General features: G+C 42.8%; 1 pseudogene; it reads left to right on the top strand.

The window, feature by feature from the left end:
• The first annotated feature begins 4640 nt into the window (after positions 1-4640).
• Positions 4641-5228, top strand: LOC110196018 (large ribosomal subunit protein uL11 pseudogene; annotated as a pseudogene).
• The last annotated feature ends 641 nt before the right edge of the window (positions 5229-5869 follow it).

The following is a 5869-nucleotide window of genomic DNA, read 5'->3' as shown; positions in this document are numbered from 1 at the left end:
CATTAGTGTAAATGTTATATTTCTCACCCAGTAGGATGTAAGCTTCATAAGGGCAGATGCTGCTCTATTTAGGGGAGATACAATTGTAGGGCACCTAGTAGGCATTTAACAAATATTTGTTGAATGGATGAATAACAACCCATGTAAGACTTAGCAGATAAAGGGAACTGTACACAGAGATTAAATGCCTTGCCCATGGTAACATAGCTAATAAATGCATGAGGTCAGGTTTGAACCCAGGATTCCCTGCCTCTAAACCCAGTCCCTTGGCTGCTGGGCCTGGCTTCCTCTTATATGTATACCAGGTTTGCTTTAAGCCTCAAAGCATTCCTTAGTGAAGGCTAGATGTTGCAAGTGGCTTTCCTTGGGATGCCCTCCATGTTTTCCCCCATTCTTTGTTAACCCCAAGAGTTCTGGCTTCTTTCTTGAGATTTGGCTCAGTGGGCCATAATTATGTCAGCAGGCACAAAGCATGGTAATCAGCCCTGTGCATGCAAATGGACTGGGGCCTGAGTGAATCACCAAGATTAGGCTCGTCTTTGTCTCTGGCTCCATTCCCCGCCCCCCCCCCCCCAACTCTGTGGCAACAATTAAGAGCAATTCTCTCACTCCTGCTGATAGTCTCCAGATTTCAATAATGGGAATGATGGGAGAATTTTGGTCATTGTCTAGATTTCCCACCCAGTCTCAGTCTTTTTTTTTTTAATTAATTTTTTTTTTCTGTTAACAAGTATTTGTTTTCTCCCCCTCCCACCTCCCTCCCAATTGGGACAGAAATAAGCATAATTAAAGAAAACAAATTCCCACATTGTTGGTGTCCCAAAATGTGTGTGTTTTTTTGTTTATTATTTTATCTCCTCTGTGTCAGGAGCTGGGTGCCTCCTCCATCATAGGTCCACTGGAACCATGGTTGAGCATTGCTTTGATCAGAATTCCTAAGGCTTTCACCTTTATTTTTACGATGTTGTTAAGCCTGAGGCAGTTGACTTTTAGGGAAGATAGAGCTAAGGGATTATAAATTTGGAGCTGGACAGTTCTTCAGTGCAACTTTCTTATTTTATAGATGAGGAAATCAAGGCCCAGAAAGGTAAAATCATAAAGTCATAGATTTCAGACTCCAAGGGACCTCAGAAGCCATCTCAGAACAGTTAGAGTTTTCCCAAAGTGGAATGGGTTGCCTCAAGGGGCAATGGGTTTCCCCATGCTGGAGGCCATCCAGTGCCTGATAGCAGGGGAGATTCTTTGAGAGGGATGGGTTGCACTAGCGGCTACTGAGGTCTCTTCTAGCTCTGAAATTCTATGATCAAAACTCTGGATATACAACATTGGTTTGGGAGTCAAAACCTCAGATACAGACCAATTCAATTCAATTACTGTGCTAAGCCCCAAGCATATGTAATTCTGGGTGGGCTGTTGGTCCGAAAGGCAGAACTGCCCTTCATTATATTTCCCATCAGCTTTGTGTAGGCAGAGTTCCCTAGGGGCTTATTGTCTTTCCAGCCACTTCAGCAATCCCCTCCCATTTGGAGGCATGGTTTCTTTTAAAACCAGTTTTTTTTTTTTTCCTGGTCAAGGGGATTATGGTGACTTCTCATCTTCCCCAGCCAGCCATCTCTCTGATGACTGACTTGTTTTAATCCTAGAGCACAGTCCTAGAAAATGCATTTTCTCTGTGAATAAAGCCTGTCTCCCTTTCCCTAGCTGAAGCCAACATGTGGCTCTGTGAATATAGAGTCTTAGTGTTTCTTCTTTCATTTTGGGTAAAAGAAATGGAAGGCCACAAAGTTGTGAATTTTGAAAGGTCAGGAAAGTGAACCACCCCAAGTCAGTAGCAGAGGAGTCCAAAGAGTTTGGGAGTTGAGTCCGTGCAGGGCTTTTCAGCCAGCCCAACACTGATACCTTAAAGAGCGTCTTTTAGGAGCTGAAACGGTACATTTGGATGTGAACTTAATAGGACCAATGTTATGTAGCAACTGCATTAAGTCTGAGGCAACTCTCCCCAAAGGCCAACGTGGTATAAGGGAGAGTGTGACCCTGAAATGTTGGAAATAAATGTTTGTACTTCTGTTCCTGCTATATCTTCTAAATAAATATCTCTTTATAAAAACCAATTGATAATTAATGATTAAATGGAACTGGTGTGCTCATCACTGGAGGTTAACAATGGGGAAATACACCTGGAATGGTGGCTTGAGTGGATCAGTAGAGAAGAGATACCCACAATCCCTCAGGCATTCCCTTGGCACCCTGAGTGGGGGATATGGCAGCCTAACTCTCTGAGAGAGCACAAAGGGTACTTGCAACATAATCATAAAGGTAATGACAATAATGATGATAAGCACCAGTTTTGCAAATCAACTACAGGCTCAAAGCTTGAAATAAATTAGGCTTAACTGTAAAATGAGGATTTTCACCCGAAGTAGAAAAATGCAGACACCTCATAGCTTATCTATTTCTTCAGGTTGTAGTTCTGAATTACCCAGGAGACTTAGAGTTTGAAGTCAATGTGGAGCCACCTTCTAGGGAGGCCTTTTCTGATCCTCCAGTTGTTAGTGTTTCTGTTCCTCAAAATTCATTTTTATTTACTTATTTTGTATTTACTTATCTGCATCCATGTTGGTTCCCCCCTTCAGTAGACTATAAGTTCCCTGTGGGCAGGGAAGATTTCTTTTTTTTATCTTGTATTCGTAGTATTTGGGCAGCTAGGTGGCTCAGTGGATAGAGTGCTGGACCTAGGATCAGGAAGACTCATCTTTCTGAGTTCAAATCTGGCTTTAGACATTTACTAGCTGTGACCCTGGTCAAGTGACTTCACCCCATTTCCCTCAGTTTCTTCATCTGCAAAGTGAACTAGAGAAGGAAATGGCAAACCACTCTAGTATCTTTGCCAAGGAAACCCTAAATGGGGTCACTAAGAGTTGACGTGACTAAAAAGTGACTGAATTTCTAGTATTTAGCACGCTACCTCCTACATAGAGTAAGTACTTAATAAATGCTTGTGGAATTGAATCAAGGAGATTCCACATTTTCGCTCTCTGGAAGCAGCCATGGAAAACAGTACATATTAATCTTCTGAGCCTAGGCAAGGGCAGATGCCCAGATTCCGCTCTTCTAATAACAAAGGGTGCTTATAGATGGACTCACCTCTCAGGGGACACTGTTTTCTCCCACTTCCTATTCCATGTGCTTATTCTGCTTGTAACCACAGGAGGGATTCCCACATCAACAGGTCCTAGACGTGTTGATGTCTCAGGAAAAGTCTGGTCTCCCAGGGTGATGATACACACTCCTCGGGGAGGGAGACATTTCCACTTGAATGTTATGTTGTTGCTGATACTTCAAGCCCTTCCCTATGGAAAGCTGACACCTGTGCTATCTTTAAAATGGAAAAAAAAATTAATGTCTGCCCTTTTCTCTTGCATGTCAATTCTCTAAAACTCCAAGAATCAATGACGTGTGGAGAGGTTAAGATACTAAGTCAGAACCTTCCCCTAAGAAAATTCTTGGTAAAAGTCTTTGGAAAACACACTGGTGGTGTAATGGAAAGAACACTGAACTGGCTGTCTAGAGACCTCAGCTCTAGTCCTATCTCCTTTACTAACTAGCTAGGTAATGTTGGGCAAGTGAACTTACCTGACTTTCAATTTCCTCGATGTAAAACGTGACAGTCACATAAGGTGATCTCTAAGATCCTTTCCAGTTGGAAAATTCTGTAATGCTTGTGCCTTCCATTCTCACAGGACTTGGTGGGCCAAGGGACACTCTGAGGGGATTTCTCAATTTTTGCCTCATTACCTTTATCCAGCTAATCTGGGAACTTCCTGAATGATAACACTCATCCTACATACCAACTCCCCTGGTAAACTGATGGTTCCTGAGACTCAAAAAAGGATCAAGATTGATTTCTAAATCAATGAAAATAAACAGAATACATATGAGAGCCCCCTAAAAATAATGCCCACCCATGAATAAGCTTTCCTTACCAGCCTGTTTAGCTTCAGTGACTTTATAGATCTACACTGACTAGATATCCCTACTAAAGCCCTGTACTGTGACATTTTGGTGTATATTTTCTGTTGAGGTACTTGTGACCATTCCTGCTATTACTATGTTACTTCTGGGCCATGCATCCCTCCCGTCCAACTTAGAGTCTCTCTTTCTCTCTCTCTCTCTCTCTCTCTCTCTGTCTCTCTGTCTCTCTTTACTGTGGCCCCAGTTTTCTGTGATATCTCCATCTAGGTTTATGAGTAGGTAGAACCAAGTATATAGTCTTGGGTGACTTCCCAAGACACCACCACCACCACCACTACCATCATCATCATCATCCTGGCTCACATCCTTCCACATGTATTTTGTAAAGTGCTTTCACAAGCTTGTTATCTTGCAATCCTTCCCCAAACATTGGGAAGTATGATGGTATCATGTTAAGGAGCATCAGATTTGGAATGAGAGGATTTGAACCCCTATCCTGCTATCTAATCCCAGTCTGTGTTGTGTATGATAATTAAAGCCCTGTTAGACAAGTTACTTCTTCCTCTTTGTGCCTCAATTTCCTCATGTGAAAATAAATGGATTGGCTTTTGGCTTCCAGCGTGGTGGTGAAGGTGCGACTTCTTTCGGTCGTCCCAAATCTGGGTTCATCCACACCGGCAGCCATGCCGCAGCATCCAGGCCAAGCCTCCACCTTCATCGCCACCATGCCTCCCAAGTTTGACCCTAATGAAATTAAAGTCGTGTTTTTAAGGTGCACTGGTGGTGAAGTTGGTGCCACGTTAGCTCTGGCCCCCAAAATTGGTCCCTTGGGTTTGTCTCCCAAAAAAGTTGGTGATGACATTGCTAAGGCAACTGGTGATTGGAAAGGGCTAAGGATCACAGTGACACTTACCATTCAGAATAGACAGGCCCAGATTGAGGTTGTGCCTTCTGCTTCAGCCTTGATCATCAAAGCCCTAAAGGAACCTCCTCAGGAAAGAAAGAGGCAGAAAAATATTAAACACAATGGAAACATCACTCTCGATGAGATTGTCAGCATTGCTCTACAGATGAGGCACTGATCCTTGGCAAGAGGCGTTTCTGGAACCATTAAAGAGATACTTGGAACAGCCCAGTCTGTGGGCTGCAACACTGACGGCAGGCATCCTCATGATGTCATTGATGACATCAACAGCGGTGCTGTGGAGTGCCCAGCAAATTAAAAGCTACAAAGGAGACTTTTGCAATAAATTAACATTTGACAACAACAACAACAACAAAAATAAATGGATTGAACTGGTTGATATCTAAGGTATCTTTCAGCTCTAAATTCTATGATCCTATGACCTTGGTATGAATCTTAGTACTACCCCTTAGAAACCCATAAACTAGAACAAGTTAGTAAGGCTCTCTGAGCCTCAGTTTCCTCGTCTTATTTAAAGAATCTGAGGGGGAAAGCTAGATGGCACAGTGGATAGAGCACCGGCCCTGGATTCAATTCAAATCCAGCCTTAGATATGTAACGCTTACTAGCTATGTGACTGTGGGCAAGTCACTTAACCCCATTTCCTAGCCAAAAAAAAAAAAGAATTTCTGAATTCTCTCTCCATCAATGAAGATCGAAACCAACCCCTAGATGCCTTGATAGGCAGTAATTATATTGTCTTTGTGGGTTCCTTTGGATAGAAAATTCATCAACTTGTGACATGGCTCTCTTAATTTTTCTGACAGATAACAGACACACAAGCCACTTCTGGGCCAATACTTGAAGTTATTCCAGCTTAGAAGTACCTGCCATGGCGGCTTGTATTCTTCTGGCAGAGCCATTGAGAACCCTGGGCTTCCATTCTGTGATGAGACTCAAGAGGAGGACATCAGTAGAGAATTATCTTTCCTT

The sequence above is a fragment of the Phascolarctos cinereus genome, unplaced genomic scaffold (assembly GCF_003287225.1).
Source record: "Phascolarctos cinereus isolate Bilbo 61053 unplaced genomic scaffold, phaCin_HiC Scaffold_4;HRSCAF=312, whole genome shotgun sequence".
Classification (NCBI taxonomy): Eukaryota; Metazoa; Chordata; class Mammalia; order Diprotodontia; family Phascolarctidae; genus Phascolarctos; species Phascolarctos cinereus.
This window is presented reverse-complemented; position numbering and strand designations above follow the sequence as displayed.